Source organism: Canis lupus, chromosome 26, assembly GCF_003254725.2.
Source record: "Canis lupus dingo isolate Sandy chromosome 26, ASM325472v2, whole genome shotgun sequence".
In the NCBI taxonomy this organism is placed as follows: Eukaryota; Metazoa; Chordata; class Mammalia; order Carnivora; family Canidae; genus Canis; species Canis lupus.
In genome coordinates, this window is record NC_064268.1 from 20,490,984 (window position 1) to 20,511,810 (window position 20,827).

The window sequence follows — 20,827 nt, forward strand, 5'->3', positions numbered from 1 at the left end:
GCAGTACCGTCCTGTATTTACATTATATTAAAAAAAAATCTATGTATAAAGTGGACCTATGCAGTTCAAACCTGTGTTATTCAAGGTCAACTGTAAAGAGACTAGCACAACATGTGGTCTTTAGTGGCTAGCTTCTTTCATTTGCCATGTTTTCAAGGCTTACCCATTAGTTTTGATTTGTTTTCAATTTACATCACAGCATTATCTTTTAAGGATTTTATTTATTTGCAAGAGAGAGACAGAGCAGGGAGCCTGATGCCGAACTTGATCCCAGGATCACGACCTGAGCTGAAATCAAGATTCAGACACTCAACTGACTGAGCCATCCAGGCGGCCCCTGGGTTTGTTTCTATGAACCATAAATCAATGCATGGCTCTGTTCACACCTGTACCCAAGAGCCAGGGAGCATGGGGCCCTCAGAAATTGGCCCAGATGGCAGGGGCTGCTGGGAGAGTCTCCAAGAAATCTATGCAGAGCACTAGGAAGAGGTTCCCCACAAAGCCCTGCTCCTTCTGGTACCACTCTGCTTGACTTGCCTTGAGATATTCTATTGCCTTGAGATTTATTGAGCTCCAGGTGACCATGTGTCACCTCCCGACACACTGAGCTCAGTTTTACTTAGTCCTGGCACACCCGTCAAGGCAGACAGCATGCCCAGGGGACAGACAGGGGACAGGAGTTGGGGTCATTTCTGCTGTTCTCTGGCTGTGAAGCTCTGGGCAAGACATCCACCATCTCTGAACCTCAGCGTCCTTATCTGTTGAATGGGGTGTGGAAGACTTCCTCACAGGGCTGCAGAGAGGAGACAAGTCCTTGGTGAACTGTCACTTGATGAAAGCAGCAAATGCAGGCTCACTCAGCTGGCATCGACCTGAGGGCCTTGTGAGCATGGAACTATTTGATGCTCCCACTCAACCTGCGAGGCAGTACAACATCCCATTTTACAGACAAGGAATCAAAGTCTCAGGGGAGTTAAGTACCTTGTCCACCACCACGAGGCTGGCAGGTGTTGGCCAGGATTTACATTAAGGTCTGACTCCCAAACACTGGGTCTTAGAAATAGAGCTGGCTTCATCTGCCTTTTTATATGCCAGGCTCCTTCATTCAAAGACCCCACTCTGGGTCACTCTGGGTTTAAGGGAGGAAGACACAAAAGAGCAACACAAAAGAGCAGCTCCCTGTGGTACAAAAGCTCACCTCAGAAACCCCCAGCCTGCCCCCTGGCTGTCCTGAGAGATGGTGGGCACACCCCAGGCTGACTTTATCCAAACCCCATGGCCACATGTAAAGTTTAGACACCAAGTCTGTGGCCTTCAGGGTCTGCCAGCCTGGAAGGCAGAGCAAAGAGCGACATTCCCTGACCCCAGGACAGGAAGGAGCTTCCAGTCCTACACACTCTGCCAAAGCGCCATGCAACCAGGACATGCCTCTTCCCTCTCCCGGACTCAGTTTCCCCACCAATGACCTCCAGAGAGAGAAGGTGGTGGCTGACCTCCGAGTCTCCCTTCCTTGATCCAATTTCAATGGCTAGAACCTTCTTTGTTCAACATTTCAGGTGGTGCTCCCTGTAAGATTTCACTTGAAAAAGGAGTTCAGGTTTAGCATTTTAAAAAGGACACCTTTGGCTCAGGTCATGATCTCAGAGTCCTGGGAGACTGAGCGCTGGGCTGGGCTCCCTGCTTGGCGGCGAAGAGTCTGCTTCTCCCTCTGCTTCTGCTCCCCCTCCCCACTGCTCCTGCTCCAGTGCTCTCTCTCTAAAATAAATAAAATCTTAAAAAAAAAACAAAAAAAAACAAAAAAAACAAGAGGTCAGTCTTTCTTATCTACAGAATGAGAACAGGCAGCACCTGCATCCTGGGGCTGCAGAGAGGGAATAAGATAATACATCCAAAGTGTTTTACAAATCCCCGGACTCGCGCGGGGCCCTGAGTGCACGCAGTCCTGGATGCCCCCATGCTCCCGGCTCTCGAGGACCAGAGCTGTGAAGGCAGCCTTGGGCGAGGCTCTTAACCTCCCTGAACCTTGAGATGGAAACAGCTTTCCAGGTTCCTGCAAGGGCCCCACTGCTCAGGATGGCCACGCCAGGCAGCCAGGCACTGGGCATCCCAGACACTCTTTAAGGACTGGAAGCCACGGACCCCAGGGAGAGGCTCAGGCCACCCACACTCTCAAGTCCTGGGAAATCTATCTGGCTGAGCTGGTCTGGGTTTCACCCCATATGGCTCTGGCAAATTTCCACAGGCAAGTGCCAGTCTGGCCCAGGAGGAGGGCTGTGCTGAGCAGGAACACTCACCCTTTCTCTGGCCAGGGCTGCAGATCGGGCCACTGCAGACCACCGTGGCTTCTCCTAATTGGTCTTCCTTCCTTCCTTGGCCAGCACCCAGCTAACTTGTCTGCCTCAAAGAGAACACGGGAGATGAGGTGAGGGGCAGGGTGGCCCAACAGTGGTTAGGGGCATGAGTAGACAGCCCGAAAAGGACCGAGTCCACGTTTGGCTCTGCCAAGGATGGGCCGTGAGACGTGGGGGCCAGTTAACGTCAACAGCCTCAGTGTCTTCATCTGTAAAATGGGCTGAGCTGCCTGCCTTGGAGAGTTGCCGGGATGACTACTGAGGCAAATGCTTAGGGCAGGACCCAGCAGGAGGAGGATTCCAGTAAATGCCGGCAATTAAATTACCATCTCTAGTTAGATATTCTCATTAAACATTCCACAGTACAACCACAACAGACCTGGATGTGACCTTATAAAAATTCATTACCCTGGAGGCGCCTACAGGGACTCAGTCAGTTGATTTCAGCTGGGGTCATGATCTCAGTCAGGGTCATGGGATCAAACCCTGCATCGGGCTCTGCGCTCAGAGTCTGCTTGTCCCTCTTCCTCTGCTCTTCCCCCCCTTCTCTCTCTCTCTCAAATAAATTAAATCTTACTCTGCAAGACATCCGAGATAAGTTAGGTGACAGAGGCTAGCTGATCCCATGCTGGTAAATATTTATGCTGGGAAAATACTCCAGAAAGGTACACCCTAAAATGCTAACTGGAACTTCATTTATTTCCCCTTTTCCTCCCCCTGAATTTTCTAACTCTCCAACAGTGGATATGTATCAACGGCGTGATAGAAAAGAAAAGGGAAAAATGAAATCGGGGTGATTTCTAGGCTTGCTGCATAACTTTGAGACCTTCAGGCCTGGAATACAGAGCCAGCCTTTGAGAAAGACCAGGGCAAGCCCAGAGAAGAGACTCTGATCAAGGTCATGGAGCAGGCCAGGCCTGGGCCCAGCTTTCCATGCACCCAGATCTGGACTCCTCTCTACTGGCATTGTGCTGGCTCATTCTCCTAACAAGATTAGGTAGGCTGGCCTCCTGATTAAAAGTCTGGCTCTGGGGATGCCTGGGTGGTGCAGGGGTTTGGCGCCTGCCTTTGGCCCAGGGCGCGATCCTGGAGACCCGGGATCGAATCCCACGTCGGGCTCCCGGTGCATGGAGCCTGCTTCTCCCTCTGCCTGTGTCTCTGCCTCTCTCTCTCTCTCTCTCTCTCTCTCTCTGTGACTATCATAAATAAATAAAAATTAAAAGAAAATAAAAAATAAAAGTCTGGCTCTGAAGTCAGGCTGAAGATCCCAGCAGGGCCAGGAGTTACATGACCTTGGGCAACATACTCAATTACTGTGGGCATCAGTTTCCTCATATGTAAAATGAGAATCAGACTTGCAGCAGTGCCAGATGGTTTCTGTATGGATTAAATACAAGGCACGGAAAGCACTTTGTACTGTTCCTGGAAACCACTGGTACTCTGGGTCCCATTATTATAGTTATCATTATTATTAGTATCTGGGATCTAGTTATGTCATGGAGAATCCTTCGAAGGGTGTGCAATGCTAACCCAGCAGGCACGGGAAGGAAATTCAGACTTGGGTAGTAGGGAGCCATGGCAAGTATTTGAGCAAGAGAGGTGCCTATGACTCTGAAGCTGTATGGGGCTGGCAGCCAGTACTCATCTACAGGAGCCTTCTCTGTCAAGGTCCTCTGTCACAGGCTCCGCGTCCTAGGCGATCCTCCTAAGGCTACTGGGCAAAAACAGCACAACCCCCACCAGCCACACCCCTGCCAGCTCTGCTTGCTTCCTGGGCTCCAGCTGGGCTGGTGACCGTCAGGTGATCAACAAGCTGGGGGACTTGAAGCAGCCCCGGTGGCCTCAGTCCACAGGTGCGATGACCAGGAGGTCCAAACACCTGGCAGGGGCCCCAGGGCAACAGAGGAGAAACAGCCCCTACTTCAGAACCATGAAGACTTGTTCCCTTCTACTTTCCTATGTGACCTTGAGAAAGTCCCTCCCGGTCCCTGAGATAATCTGCCCATATGCAGACAGGGTCTTACAGTTTCCATATGCTTGGGAAGGGGATGCATGCAACGACATAAAGCAATGGTGGTATCCTTCCATGTGTGCCACACACTGTGCTGGGCTTCAGGTGCAAACATTCATTAAACCCTCACCACTCCAGAAGAAGTCCCTGTATCTTTCCTAGTTCTAAAATTTACTTAAGCAGTCAAGTCACAGGTATAATCTCCATATTTGAAAAACAAAAACAAAACAAAACAAAACAAAACAAAACAAAAAACAGAGAAAGCTTAAGTCTCTTTGGAGCAAAATCTCCAATGCTCTCCTTGTCCCCTTTTTTCTAAGAGGTAACCACTGCTGATCAGTCCGGGGATGGGCCACCTGCCCTTCTTTCTATGAAATCCCAGTGGAACGCGTATCTAAATGGACATCACACTGGGCCTCTCTCCGCACCTCGTGAACACCCATCCTCCCATCCACATGCTATCATATCCCACCAGGGACCAATTCTGTCCCCGAGGGGAGCAATCTCTGGAGGCAGTTTTCGTTGTCAAGAGTAGGGGTCGTCTCACGAGGAGGGGGGGGGAGGGTGTTGCCAAGGATCCTAGAGTCCAGGAGGTCAGCCCTCACTGCAAACAATCACCTGGCCCCAAGTGTCAGTGATGCTGAGCCTAAGAAGCCCTGGATCCCAGGTATCCTTCTGAAACTTGGGTGGTCCACCCCACACCAAGTCAGGGAGGTATGTTCATGCCAGCACATTTATTCTGCCACCCAGTAAACATTGCCTGAGCACCTGCTGTGTGGCCTGTAGCCCAGCCAGAGGCAGTCTAGCACGGGTCACATCAGCTAATGACTCAGGCAAAGACACCCCTCCCTTTGCCCCCTGCACTCAGAGCATGCTCATCCTCACAGAAGACAGGACCCCTGTATGGATGGGATGTACATGGGATGGTCCTGTCCTCCCTCCTCTGAATTGCACCAGAGCATGCCCCCCTGCACGGTTCAGGGCCAAAGCCTCCCTGAGCGACATTTAGGCTGTTTTCATCTTTGCCACAGCGCGGGGTTCCCTGGAAGCTGCTGGTCCCTCCTGGAGGTTCCCCATCCAATCTGCATTTTAACAGACCCCAGGGATCCCCATGCACATTAAAACTTGAGAAGCACAGATCTAGGGAGCTGTGTAAAAGGGGTGGGCTGGCTGGGGAGACCGGCATCTTTAGCTCTCAGCAGAAACTGCCAAAGCACCCCCAGAACATCCCCCCAGCTGATGGTCTACAAGTTCCTCTCTGTACCAACTTTGTATGTCAGGCGCCGCTGACATAAGGGGTGATAGCTGCTCCCCTTTTCCAGATATGAGGCTGAACAAGGTGTCCAGACAACCAGAACCCAGGGTCAATGGCCTGGCTTTTAGAATTTGGCCATGCCCAGAGCATGTTCTAGGCCAGCTTCCTGCCCACCCACTCTGGCCATCAGAACGTGGCTCAAGGCAGGAAGGCAGACAGCTCACCTAGCAAAGGAAGGAAAGCTCCCAAGGGAGGGAGCAGGCTCCGTGGGCTGGGCACCTGTGAGCGCCACCAGGAAGGCTGCCCTGTGCCCATTCATGTCCAGTCATCCGGGACAGAGGACCAGGCTGGGGGACAGGGCACCCTCATCAAGCACGAGAGGCAATGCCAGGGTAGTGCGGTGACCTGGAGGATGGGGGAGGGACAGGGCCCCGGAGCCATGGTGCTGGCTGGGGCCCCGGCTTTGGCCCCAGGTTTCTTCCCCGAAAGTGGGCTCACCCCACTCGCTGCAGAGTTGCTGCAACAAGCGGAACATTCGCATCAGCCAACAAACAGTGGCGCTATCTGGAGGCCTGTCTCCCCTCTGGAGCTGGCACCATGCTACTTCACTCAATGACCACCAGCCATGGTCAGCACTGCTCTCCACCCCACCACGCAGATGAGGAAACGGAGCTCAGCGCCCTGCCCCTTGATGGCACACTGAGACACGGTCAGGGGAGCAGAGGCCTTGCACTGATAAGGTCTGCATTCCCCATCTGGATTCTGCCTCTGTTGAGTTGTGTGCCCTTAGGCAAGCCCCATCATCTCTCTGAGCCTCAGTTTCTAAAGCCGTGCAGTGGAGACATAATCCAGAGATGGGAAATGGGAAGCCACCCAGCCAACGGGCAAGGGCCATGCCCACCCTCCCCTAGGGATCCACATTGTTCTCCCCCAAAAGACCCAGCCCAGGAAGACCTATCATCCGTGGGCATCACAGATCTCTCCTATGCCCTAGGTGCGACATGGGTGAGGCCATGCAAAGCTGGCAGCCTCCAGAGAAGGAGAGCCACTACTCAAGGTCACACAGCTGCTGAGCAGTGGAGAGCAGGGCAGGGAAGCAGGAGGTAGGATGTCAAACCTGAGTGGGATGCAGGGTACAGTCAAGGTGGCAGGTTGGTTTAGCAGGTGCCTGGAGTAGAGACCAGCAGAAGCAGGCCCACGTGAGGCGGCCAACATCACACCTGCAGTCTCTGACCTGGGAGGCCTCTTTGAAGGACCTGTCAGTCCAGGGATGTGCCCGCCCCCTTCCCAAAGGCTCCTCCTCCCTCTGGGCCCAGTCTGATCACCTGCACATCGACTACCTGTCTACCAGGGCTTCTCTCTGTGGCTGCAGCTCAAGTCGCCCTGTGGCCAGATGCATCCCATCCTCTGGAATCTTCTCTCAGCACTGCGGCCAGAGGGTGTATCTACCATGGAAACCTTACCATGTCGCTCCCCTCCCTAAGCCTTCTAGGAGTCCTCAGCCTCAGCCTAACATTCTAGCTCTTCCCCAGGCTTCATAACAGTGACATCCAGATGATGTCCAGGGGGAGCCACAAGTGGAATTCAATTTTCCAGAAGCCACAGCTAAATAAAAAAAACAAAACAAAACAAAAGCCACATGAAAAAAGAAAAAGGTGAAATTAAATCTCTTTCTAGATTTCAATTAGCCCCACCTATCCAAAATATTACTGTTAATCAATAAAAAAATTCAAGTAAAGTCAACATAAAATATAAGTAACATTCAAAATCAATACAAAAATTAAGATTAATGAGACACTGCCCCCTCCTTTCCACCTTAGGGCTAGGTCTCTGAAATCTGGGGAGTATATCTGACTTCTCGGTAGGCGCATCAGATCTGTATTTAGAGTTCATAAAATTTACTGTTGAAAAAATACATTCGCATCCCGAAATAGTTCCACACATGCATAAAAGTCTCCCAAGAACGGAATCAAGTGTCTGTTTTGAGATCTACGTTTAAATTACATTGAAATAAAAAATTCAGCTCCTCGGCTGTGCTAGCCATGTAGCAAGGGCTCAACAGCCACATGTGGCTTTCAGTTCCTTGGGGGGAGGGTGGCTGCCCATGACACACAGTGACTGGTCCTCACGGCCCTCTTCCATCTCATTTCCAGGCCTGCCCTTGGGGGTGAAACCCCCAAGCACGTTGAGTTCCTATCTCCATCTCCACAATTCACCAGTGCCCTCCCTTAGCACCCCCTGCTTCCTGCCAGTTTTTACTCAGCCCTTCAAAAGTCAGCTCCAGGTTCTTCCCTCCTATGACAGCTTCTCTGACATCCTCTGGGTGGGGTGACATTCCCAGTCCCTCTGCTCATCCCTCCTACTGTGACATCAAACGGTATTACAACTGTCCATCTCAAGGCTTCACCACCTCAGTGCTACTGACATTTGGGCAGCATCCATGGCCTCTACTTACTAGCTGACAGTAGCATCCCCTCACCTAGCAAGCTGCCACAACCAAAAATACCTCCAGGCATCCCCAGTGTTCCCTGGGGGCACAATCCCCTCTGGTTGAGAACCAGGGCCTGGCACACAGAAGGCACCCAAGCATGTGCCTAAACACAGGAGGTGCACTCAACTGTGCTCAACCCCATGAGGCTTGCCTCCTCCAGGAAGCCTTCCATGATGCTCTAGCGCAGTCAGTTCTTCCCCTGGGCTCCCAAAGTCCCCTGCACTCGCCCCCCCCCCCCCCCCCCCCGCACCGAGCAATCCTCTAAGAGTAGGAACTGGGTCTTGTTCATTGCTGTACTTTCAATGCCTAACCTGGCGGATGATATGTAGTGGTTGCTTAATAGATATTTGCGGAACTGACCTGAGAAACAGGGATGACTTAGGTTGAGAAACCCCCACAGGGTGAGTTTTGCCTATTTTAGTTCAGAGTTCTTTCATCCCAGCAAAGGTGTTAAAAAAGGTACAGCTCCATTTACGCAGCAAGCACTGGGCTAAATGTAAAAACTCTGCAGGGTTTAGAGAGGGGAAACTGAGGCTTACACAGGTAAAGGGCTTGCCCTGGCTTCAAATCAATGACTTTGAGGCTCGAAATGCCTGGTTCTTCCTCTTACTGATCAAAAGAATTTACAAATGGAAGAAGACATTTGCAATACGTAAATTACATAAGGTATGTGTAAACAATATATAAAGAGCTCTCTTAAATTAGTAAGAATAGGACAGGCAACCCAATAACAAAATGGGCAAATCTGAAGAGATACACTTCATAGGAGAGATCATCTAAATGGTCAATAAGCATATGAAAGAACACTCACTACCATCCACCAGGGAAAAAAATGCAAATTAAAAGTCTAATATAAGACCACTATACATGTGAATAGCTTTAAAAAAAAAAAAAAAGAAAAGATAATACCAGGTGTTAGCAAGGATGTGATACAACCAGAACTTTCACATTCAGGTGACAGGGGAACCTGGCAACTCCCTTTGAGAAATTGGCGTAATAGAGACAAAAGCTGAACACGCACCTTTTCTGTAACTGAGCAATTCTACTCTAAGTAGACATCCAGCAGAAATGCATCTAACTGGGGCACCTGGGTGGCTCCACAGGTAAGCGTCCGACTTTTGATTTCAGTTCAGATCATGATCTCAGGCCATGCATTGGGCTCAGCACTCATTCCTGCTTGGGGTTCTCTCTCTCCCTCTCCTGCTGCCCCTCCCTCATGCTTTCTCCCTCAAATAAATAAATCTCAAAAAAAAAAAAAAAAAAAAAAAGAAAGAAAGAAAAGAAAGGGGAAAGAAATAAAGAAATGTAGCTAACTCTTCACCAAAGTTCACATGCCAAATGAAATGTTCCCAGCAGCACTATTTGCAACCCCCGCCTCATTAGAAACTACTCAAAGGCCCATTAATGAATATGTAAATACAGGTAAATAAATACATACACACCTAACAGCCAGGCAAAAGAACAAGCCAGAACTTCACACAACAATCTGGATGAATCTTACAGATTTATGCTGAGCAAAAAAGAAAGAAAAAAAAAGCCAATCCGAAAGAGAGCATCTGCGTTTTTACGTACATAAAGTACTTTATCCAACTATAAAGCACAAAGACGGGCAAAATTAATCTCTATTAGGAGATTTAAGGATGGTGGTTGGGAAGGCCTGAATGCAAGGAGTACCAGGCACCTTGTTGGAGGGGGTGCAGGCATGTGCTTTTTTTTTTCTTGAGCTGGTGCCATCACACCTTTGGAAAATTCACCAAGTGGTCCGATGCTGAGTAGTGGTGCTGGGGGGGGGGGGGGGGGGGGGGGCACGGCCCTCCCACCCACGCACCTTCCTGTCAGCTTTGGAGAACACACAGGACTCCATTCATTCCCCTCATCAACACCCGCTGGCAGGCACTCTCCCAGGGCCAGGCCTGGGCGTCAGGAACAGAAAGGTCAACAGAGCTGAGGCCTCCGGTCGTGCCACCCACAGCCCAGATCCTGGCACAACTACCCCCAAACCCACACTCAATAAGGGAGCAGCCAGGCTAGGGTAGCTTTTGATGAGGGGCCAAGGAGGTGATGTCTGCTTGTCTTCCTCTCTCTCCATCCCTCCCCAGAGCACGCTTCAGGCTTTTTCCTTCCCGACACTGGGCCACACTTGAACATTCTGGCACAGGTGACTCCTCTGCTCCTCGTCTCTGCCACCATGCCTCCTCTGTTCCCCCTGGATGAACACCTCCAGCCCCAAATTCCCTCAACACCAGACTGGGGCAAGAGCTGTCTCCTCACCACCTCCACTTGGGCGTTAAGCTGGTACCTCAAAATTAACGCAACCAAAGCTGATCTCCTGGTTTTCCCCCTCAAATACCTCCCACCCTTACTTGGTGGCAGCGCACTACGCTCAGGCGGAAAGGCTTGAAGGCAGCCAAAAGCAAGACTCCCCTCTCTCTCCCCCACCCCAATCCAATCCAGCAGCAGATCCTGCCAACTTCACCTTTAAGGTACAGCCACGCAACCATTTCTTGGCACAGGTAACAAAAGAAATAGACAGGGGGATCCCTGGGTGGCTCAGTGGTTTGGCGCCTGCCTTCAGCCCAGGGCGTGATCCTGGAGACCCAGGATCGAGTCCCATGTCGGGCTCCCTGCATGGAGCCTGCTTCTCCCTCTGCCTGTGTCCCTGCCTCTCTCTCTCTCTCTCTCTCTCATGAATAAATGAATAAAATCTTTAAAAAAAAATAGACAAATTAACGTCGGGATAATTAAAAATATTTTGTGCATCAAAAGACACTATCCACACAGTAAAAAAGACAACCCACAGAACAGGAGAAAATATTTACAAATCCCCTATCTCACAAAGGATTACTAACCAGAATGTGTTAAGGACTTTCTAAAACTTAATGACAAACCACCAAACCACCTGATTCAAAAATGGGCAAAGAACTCTGACATGTCTGCAAAGATCTACAGATGGCCCACAAGCACATGGAAAGACGTTCAACATTGCTGACCATCAGGGAAACACAAATCAAAACTGCAATGAGAAAGCACTTGGCACCCCTCAAGGACAATGTGAATACCTCCCCTCCCATCTGCTCCTCCTGCCTCAACCCTGCAGCTTTCCAACAGTGGGCATGTCAAGGCTCCCCACTATTCTTAAGATGCAATTTTCTTTAAGCAGGGGGATGGGCAGAGGGAGAAGGAGAGAGAGAGAGAGAATCTTAGGCAGGCTCTACACCCATCATGGAGCCAGACGCAGGGCTCAATCTCACGACCTGAGTCAAAATTAGAGTTCAAGTCTTGGGACGCCTGGGTGGCTCAGCAGTTGAGTGTCTCCCTTTAGCCCTGGGCATAATCCCAGGATCTGGGATCGAGTCCCACATCGGGCTCCTTGCAGGGAGCCTGCTTCTCCCTCTGCCTGTGTCTCTGCCTCTGTGTCTCTCATGAATAAATAAATGAAATCTTAAAAAAAAAAAAGAGTTGAAGTCTTAACCAACTAAGCCACCCAGGTGCCCCAGGATGCAACTCTTCACATGGCTTGTGGGGACCTCATGATCAGCCCCCCATGCTCCAGACCAATGGAATATCTATCAACCTGACAGATGCCACATACTCCTGATTTTCCTAACCACTTTCCCAGTCTACCTCAGACCCTAGGTGTGGACACGTGCCCCAGGCCCAAACAATTACAGTGTTCATTCGAGGAAGGATACATAACTCCATCTAGATTATTGAAAATTAGCTAGAGACTTTAGCAGCACTTCTAGGGAAACTATGGAAAAGGGTATGTGGTTGGAGGTACAGGGACATCTCTGGTCACCACCAGTGGAGCCTGCCTGAGAAGCCAACCCAAGAAGATGGAGCTAAGGGAGACATGGGAACCCAACCAACCTGAGAAGATGGGAGACATGACTCCCTGATATTAGTTGGGCTCCTGGATCCAGCCATGCCTGAAGCCATTCCTACCCCTCAACTTTTTAGTGACATGAGCCAATAAATGTACTTTTTTGCTTAATTTCACGGGAGCTGGATTTCTGTGTTTGTGAATCAAGAGTCCTATCTAGTAGGTACCTATATGCCCTTTCCCCAATTTTATCTTGGCTTGTTTGTTATCACCTCAGCTCAAGCAGCTCCTTTTCCAGGAAACCTCCCATGAGCACCCAGATTAGATTAAATACCCCTATGTCTCAGAGAACCATATGCCTACTTTTCACCATCCTCTATAGTAATTGCTATTTGCCCTTTCACCTCCCAAACCTACCTGACTGTGGAGACCTCATGGGCTGAGGGGCCCTGCAGTCTTTTAAATTTTTTTCCCTTTTGTATTCCCACCCTTAATACAGAGACTGGGATGCCCACAGGCATTCGTATTTTATTTTTAGAGCTCACTCTGTTGACAGCTAAGTGTCCTCAGGTATCAGGGAGCAGTGAAAAAACAGGTTTTGCAGGAAGATGGACCTTAGTCTGAATTTTCCCCTATTAGCTTTGTGACCTTAGGTAAGTCACTTAGCCTCTCTGAGCCTCATTTTCTTACTTGTAAAAGGTGAACAGCAACTAAGTACACATAAAGGCCTCAATATCATACCAGAGCAGAGTAAATGCTCAATGAATGGCAGTGCCTGTCTCCACTTCTTTCTCCAAGACAGAAATCCTGCTGCTCCCTTTTATTTCTGCTCCACCACTGGTGTGGATATCTGTCAAACTGCCTGCCAAGCACGCATTCTCTGATCTTCTGGGATCAGTCCTTGTGAGCAGTGTAGGGCTGATCCCATGCCAGGATCAGCAATGGAGGGCTGGCCAGTAAAAGGGTACAGACGTTCACAGATAGGCAGGAGACCCTGGGTGGGCGAAGAGGAGTCAATCCCAGCATTTGCAAGAACCACTAGAGAAATGGCTCTCTTGTAGCCGAGACTGCTAACGTTAAGGGAAAGTGCTATTGGGGAGAGCGTACCTGAGAATGAGGCTACCACAGAAGAAAGCCCATCTAAGAGACATGTCCAGATACACCGGGGTACCTGGATCCAGCTGTACCAGAAGGCGATACACCTCCAGATTTTCCATTTACCTGACCCCAAAATATAGACACACAATAGGCTCTTTTGACCTCTGCATGCTTACCACTCAGCGGTCTTCTCCCAGGCCCTAGAATGATTTTTCTTCTTTTAATGTGCAGACAGGACTCAGGGTGATGGCTGGAGCCAGCTAACCACTCACACTTCTGCCCCACGGGTGTAGAAATGAGTTTTCCACGTGGGAAGCCAGCTCTTATAAAAGTCAGGTTGTTCCCATGTATTTTGCTTACAAAACAGTCAGGTTGTTCCCATATATTTCACTTAGAATGCCTTTGGCTAACTTCCCCCTTGCCCTGCCCCCAGTTGCAGTTTATGGCTTTTTTATTGCATTACCTTCCACTTCTTTGTTGTGGTGGTTTTGCAATGGCCGATGGCCAAACAGTGGAAATGCCTGCCCAAGAACAAAGCAAGCAAGCAATAAATATTTGCCGGAGGTAATGTCCCCAGATAAGAAGGCCTACACCTTTTTTTATGGTTCATCCCTACGGCACTTGGCTTTCATCCCCCAGTGATACTGTGGGCATGTGGGTCTGGACAGATGTAGGATTATGGGCAGGGGGTTAAGAGCACAATTCGCAGGCTTGATTCCAGGGCCGCACCTACCTGGGCATCTTGTTAACAGAGGCACCTGCCACCCTTCTACCCCCCACCCCCCACCCCGTCGTCTCCATCTCAGACAAACAAAGCCTGGGACTCGGACAGTTTCCTCCCTCACCTGTTCATGAAGCAGGCATAAGAGCAAGGGTTTCAAAGTCCTCAAGAGCTGTTCAGAACACTTCGAATATCAAAAGCCCTGAGAAAGAAGGGGCATCTCCTCACGGCTCACTGACGTCTGGGGGCGCTGCTCCAGAGTGAGTGAATGAGCAGCCTCTTCCTACAGAACAATGGTTTGGACCCCTAGGAAGCCAGGGACCTTGCTAGAAAGTATTTCCATCTGCAGACTTGCCTAGACATCACAAGGAACAGGGCCAGGTGTGGGGAGAGTCCCTGAACTTCTCTGAGCCTGTTTCCTTTTCCTCATCTGTGAAATGGGTGAACAACATAATCCTTCCTGCTATGAATTACTGAGACCTTCTATGCATCAGGCACCAGAAAACCTTCTCTGCCATCTTCCTGGCAACCCGAGATGGTCACTACTATGATGTCCACTTTACAGATGAGGAACTTGAAGCCCAGAGAGGGGAGGTGGCTGGCTTGAGGTTCCACAGCTCCAGCACCAGCCAGCTGGCATTCTAATTCCCATGTGTCCGACTCAAATGACCCCATCTTTCCACCATATCAGGGCTCCTCTCAAAGGTGCCTCGCATCACTCTGAGGTTCCAGTGATACCACACACAAAAGATACATATTTGTGCACCTGTTTGCTCAGGAACTGGCAAGTTCTAGATACTTAGGGATCTGGGAACCAAATGGCTGGAGGGAGACGCAGCGCCCTGGAATCCTCACTACTCCATTCACCTGGGCCCTCAGTCCCCTGTCCCAAGTGGAGAAGGACCCCAAAGAGCAGAGCTGGACAAAGAGACAATAAAGTCAGTAATCACCTTTCAACGAAGGAGCACATGCCTGGGCGTCCTCGTCCTCCGGAAGGTGGGCTCCCGACCACGCATCTGGCTGTGCCCATCACTCCCTGCCATGACCCCAGCTCCACTAGGAACCTGCCACCCACCGGCAGCCCCAAGAAGTCAGGTCCGAAGGAGCTCGTGCACCAGCACAAGAAACTGATGCTGGAGCAACTGGATAATGAGCAGAATGAAAGGAGAGCCCGATCAGGGGAATAAATAAGTCACGTGACCAAGGAGGTCCGAGGAAAGGCTGTGGGTTCTGGCTAGCACGGGGCAGGGGGTGGGGAGGGTCAGACGGGAATCCGAGAAGGATGCGCAGCACGGGAGCAGGTGCAGAGGGCGCAGGTGCAGAGGGCGGTGAGGTGTCGGGGGAGGGAGGAGCTTGTGAGCAGAGAGGCCCGAGGTGGACAAGCAGGCTGAGAATCACGAAGAGCAAAAGGATTCACTGTAACCACAACAGTGTCAGGGTCACGGTGCGGCTCAAGGTTAATGGTCATAAAAATAACAATAGCAGGAATAGTAATAATAGCAAACATGCACGTGCTGCTTACTTTGTGCCCAGATGCTTTCCTGGGCATCTACATGTACTAGTTCAATTGATCCTCACAACTCATCTATGACAACGGTGCTATTATTATCCCATTTTATAGACAAGGAAACTGAGGCACAGAGCAGTTCAAGTTCTTGCCCGAGAGCTCACAGAAGTCACGTGGCAGGGCAGGGTGTCGCTCCGACATGGTCTGGTCTTTAGAGCACGCTTAACCCCCACTACAGGAGTTCCCAAAATGGGTTCCCAGACTACCAGCGGGGGCAGTGCCTGGGAACCCATTAGAAATGCAAATTCTCAGGCTCCTTTTCCAGGGGATGCTGCTTGCCTAAAGGTGCTGCCCTGCTACATACCTGCTTAAGAGTAGAGGGAGGAAGGGGGGGGCAGACCTTGGGGCCTTGAGTGCCATAAGAAGGGGCTCCCCCCACTCCTTTATAGGCAATAGGGAGCTAGTGAATGCTTTTGAGAAGGGGAGCCACATCTTCTCCTTTTGGGTTTTCCCAGCTAAGTTGCAGAAGACCTTGTGAAAGAAGGAGATCCTCATGATCCAAGCAACATCTAACCAGAGGCCCGAGGCGCCCAAGGCCAAGGCAGCCATAGCCCCTGCCTGAGAGGAAGCACAGTGAGGTCAGTGACCTCTGACCCCGTTGACCCCCTTCTGCTATTCTCAGGGCCTTGTGTTTCATCACTGGGAGGGTAAGGAGAGACCCGCCCCCTGCCAAGGATGGGGGGAGGAACTTACCAGGACTCCCCCAGCAGGTGGGGGGAGGGTAAGCCAGCCTTAAACCCCAGTGCCCTACCTCCCAGGAGGGGGTTCTCGCCTGACACCCACAGAGGGCCACCAGAGAACCTACCAGCTAAAGGCTCTCCCTGCACTGCATCCACCCTGGGGAACCCAGATCTGTGCTGTACTCCAAGCCTGTTTTCATGACCTGAGCAAATCACCTATGGGGCCTCAGTGTCACCCTCTGTGAGAGGAAAAGGCTGGTCTCATTTTCTAATATCACTATTCTCCCCCCAAATTTGCCAGCAAATGTGCACGGCTGGCCTACTGTGTGTACTGCGGAGCTGTGAACAGGCTGGGGCCTCCCCAGGGAGCTCAGCGCCACTGAAAGAGAAGGAGAGGCGAACGACCCCACAGGGTCCCGCACCTGCCCTGTGCGGATTCAGGGGGATCCCCAGAGGCAGGGTAACCAGCACCTCCGCCCAGGTGAGCTTCCAAACCAAGTTAGACCCAAAGCTGCACTCCACTCCCTCGCTGCCAACCCAGGCTTCCTGTTCCTCTGCCTCCCCCGCCCCTGGGGCCTGCCCTCCTGGCCCCCACCCCCCAGCCCCGCCCACCACTGCACCGGGGGCCCCGGGGCGGGGCTGCCCTAGGGGGTGGACTCCGAACCCCTGCAGTGCTGTGTTGCCTCCGCTGGGCTCCCAACCTCCCTGGGCCAGGCCAGAAGGCGCCCGCCACCATCTCCCAGGCCTTCAGGAGGGTGGTCGTGCAGTCCCTGGGCTCTGTGAAGGTTCGGTTCTGAAGGTTCTGGGGGGCAGGATGTCACTCACAGTCAAAGGAAGTGGGACAGAGCGTTTCTAATGAGATAAAGGAAGGGCTGGGGGGGGGGGTTGTGGAGGGGAAGTAGTGCCCGTGGGGGGAGGGGGCAGACAGAGGAACAAATGGAGAGAGCCAGCTGGCCTGAGATAGAGAGGTATAGAGATGGGGGAAGACAGAGTCAGAGTCAGGGGGAGACCTGAACAGAGGGAGATAGAGACAGGAAGGAGACAGGGAGAGACAAAAATAGACCCTGCCAGATGTGGGGAGCAGGAGCGAGATGGGGGAGCAGAAGAGCCTGGAACTGGGACCTCGGCTCCTGTGACCTGCCTCCTACCCTGTAACTAAAGGAGTCCTTTCCCACCCCTTGTTCAGGGAGCTGACCTTAAGGGCAAGGTCACCTGCTAGCCTGGCCCCCTCTGAGCCCCCCACCCCGTCATGGGGCTGCCCAAATTCCCGCCTACTGAGGACCACCTTCCTGATTACTCTCACCTGTTTCATATATTTGTTCAATGAACATTGCTAGAACATTTTCAAAGGAAACTAGAACCCACCGGCTGAGATGAAAAACACGCCCTCATCAAAAAGAAACTACAAAAATAAATGCAAAGGCAGGGATCTTTCCGCCTCCTGGCTGGGGGTGGGGGTGGACCAGGGAGCCCGGGGTGGGGTGGGGTGGGGAGGAGGAGCCAGCAGGAGTGTGCTCTGTGTTAAACAACAGGAGCCCAGAGAGAAGTGCTCAGTTAGCACCAAGCAGTGACTCTCCTGGGAGTCAGCAAAGGGTAGACGGGGATTTGAAGAGGAAGCCTCTCATTCTGCAGGGGGAAATCCAGTCCCTCCAGGATGGCACTGGACACTGTGCTGTGACTCAACTTCTGCTGACCTCTAATCTTAACACCTCACTCCACCCCTGCACGTACCAATATCTGGAAGTCTGGGCCATGAACACTAGCAGACCTACCAGGCCTAGTCACACACCTCCAAACTTTTGCATCTGTGGCTCCCTCCCCCTTGGACACCCTTCCTGTCCTCTTCTACCCAGCTAATTCCTACTGGCACAGTTTGTACCAGTCTCCACCCCCTCCAGGCAGCCTTCCCTGACTGCCTCCCATCCATGTATCAGCATCCCCCAAAACACTCAACACCCTGTGTGGCCTCTCTGGTTTGCTGTCTCCTCCACTGGAATGCAGAGTTGGATCTTTCCCCATATCTTCACAGGACCTAGCAAGGCCCCCTATTTGGTTTTTGTGGGGTTTTTTTTAAGATTTTATTTATTTATTCATGAGAGACACAAAGAATAAATGCAGGGAGCCCGACATAGGACTCGATCCCGGGTCTCCAGGATCACGTCCTGGGCTGAAGGCAGGTGCACAACCTCTGAGCCACCCAGGCTACCCATGGCCCCCTGTTTGTGAAGTGAATGCAGAAACAGACAATCAAGAAGTGAAGGCAGCCTAATGCTCACGGACAGTGGAAATCAAAACCTTCTCTGAGCTGTGTGGGAAAGTTTCTGGCAAAAGACCCTGTAAGAAGGCGACGCCCTCGCTCCAATGGGCCTCACCTACGCCCTGACCCACAGACTCTAAGAGCCTCCACGTTCTCACCTATAACAGGAAGACAAAAGAGTGTCACTTATGATAACAGTTGAGCTCAGAAAAACACACGTAAAGAGCTAAGTATCCAGCAGGCACTCAAATCTGAACGGCAATCATTATTTTACTATCACCTTACCAAAGATTATAACTTAAAGGGACCCAAGAGATGATTAGATCAGGGGTTGCCAGATTTTCTGTAAAGGGCCTGGCGGTAAATACTTTCAATTTTGTGGACCACACGGTCTCTGTCTCTGAACTCTGCCCTCCTGGTTCAGAAGCAGCCACCGACAAAATGGAAATAAATGTGTGGCTGTATTCCAAAAAAACTTTATTTATAAAAACAAGCAGCGGGCTGGAAAGGGCCCTGGGGGCTGTCGTTTGCCAACATTCTAGGTAGACATCTTGGGTCAGAGACGTGGTTGACTTTTTTCTTGTCTGATTCCTCCACCAGAGGGTAAACACTCCAGGAAAAATGGGGACCTGGTGGCTTCTTAAATCCCGCACCCCAGCATCTAGCTGAAAACTGCCACATGCCTCTATCCCAAAAGCCTTTACCGAGTGCCTCCGCTGACCTAGGTGCGGGGCCAGGTGCCATGGACACAGTGGCACCTATAGAGGCTAGCGGAGGGCGTCACTCAGCGGATATCTGTGCCGTGATGGGATGGAGGGATGACCCCACAGGCAGCCTCTGGAGTTGGGCAGATCTGGGTTCAAATTCCAATGCTGTCACATCAGACCTGTGTGACTTCAGGGAAAGTGACTCGACAGTCTCTGAGCCTCAGTTTCCAGGAAATGGAGTGGTCAATAACCAATGCCTCCCCTGATCCCTTGTGAGGACAGAGAAAGCGTCCCCAGAGCCATGCAGGTGATGTAGATGTGCTGGGACAGACATACTCGTCAGTACTCACAGCAGAGGGGTCTCAGCTCGCCCTGAATATCTCACTGTGGGTTGTGTGGGGACCGGAACCAAATAAGGTGGGACCCTGGGGTCCAGAGACAGAGCCTTCCATGCAGGGAGTGTGAAATGGGGGCAAGCTCCTGATGTGTTAAAAGCCTTGAGGCTCCTAGTGGCAGAAGAGGTATCAGGAGGCCTCAGACAACCTCCAATGTCCTAGAAAAGCAGAACTGGAAGGACTCTTGAAGAACATGGAAACCAGTGGTTAAAACATTTTATTTTTAAAGCAATGGAACTACTTGTTCAAGTACACCCAGGCAGGCCCGTGGTGGCCTCAGAGCAGTGAAGACCTGTACCGGGCCAGCAAGCCCTTGGGGCAGACAGGTCACTCATGCGATGGTGGGGAATGGTGAAGACTATGATGACCAGGAGAGCCCAGGGCATTTGAGGGGGAGCTTCAGGCCACTCCAGTTTGGCCCAAGCTCCTGAGTTCCCAAAAGAAGTGGGAAATTGGATTATTCTCTAAAAAACAATTGAACGTCGGTTCCATTTAAAATAAAACCCAGGGGGATCCCTGGGTGGCGCAGCGGTTTAGCGCCTGCCTTTGGCCCAGGGCGCGATCCTGGAGACCCGGGATCGAATCCCACGTCAGGCTCCCGGTGCATGGAGCCTGCTTCTCCCTCTGCCTGTGTCTCTGCCTCTCTCTCTCTCTGTGTGACTATCATAAATAAATAAAAATTTAAAAAAATAAAAATTAAAAAAAAAATAAAAATAAAAATAAAAAATAAAAAATAAAACCCAGGGACTCCTGGGTGGCTCAGTGGTTAAAGCATCTGCCTTCAGTTCAGGGCAGGATCCCAGGTCCTGGGATCGAGTCCCACATCAGGCTCCCTGCGAGGAGCCTGCTTCTCCCTCTGCCTATGTCTCTGCCTCTCTCTCTGTGTGTGTCTCTCATGAATAAATAAATAAAATCTTAAAAAAATAAAGTAAAACCCAATGGAAACTGAACAAAAACCATCATCTGGGTCAAAGGCATCAATTGGCAGCTTGTTACAAGTCCAACCTGTCCATTTCACAGGTGAGGAAACTGAGTCTCAGAGAGGGAAAGCACCTTGCCCAGTGTCACACCATGATTCAGAAGCCCAAATAGGACTCAGCTGCCTCCAAGCTCCTACCCAGCCCCATCTGCTCGGGAGTGTGGGGGAATGGGAGGGAGTAGAGGGATCAGGGTTGTGGGGTAAGAAGCCAAGAGCCCTGCTTGTTCTGTCATCCAGGATGGAGTGTGGACAAATGGACAGGGAATGGGATAAACATGCATTAATAATACATGATAATTTGTAATAATATATGACACTGTAATATAGTAATAATAACTGACACCTTCTGAGTGTTTCTTATGTGCTGGGCATTAAGATAAGGTATCAAGAGACACCTGAGTGGCTCAGTGGGTTAAGTGTCTGCCTTTGGCTCAGGTCATGATCCCAGGGTCCTGGGATCGAGTCCCACCTTGGGCTCCCTGCTGGCCTGGG

General features: G+C 51.1%; 1 protein-coding gene across 5 annotated transcripts in view; it reads right to left on the reverse strand.

Annotated features, from left to right (window-relative positions):
* The window catches only part of TPST2 (tyrosylprotein sulfotransferase 2), a 52,298-nt gene that overhangs the window by 26,607 nt on the left and 4,864 nt on the right, over positions 1 to 20,827 (reverse strand). The window contains exon 1 of one of the 5 annotated variants that reach the window (XR_007406083.1): positions 13,039 to 13,062. The exons of 2 other annotated variants lie outside the window; for them this stretch is intronic. The gene's annotated coding sequence lies outside the window, so the exon portion shown is untranslated. Of the gene's footprint in view, positions 1 to 2,294; positions 2,395 to 13,038; positions 13,063 to 13,205; positions 14,108 to 20,827 lie in introns of those variants that run through there. 2 more of the 5 variants (XM_025474394.3, XM_025474397.3) reach the window with 2 other exon arrangements.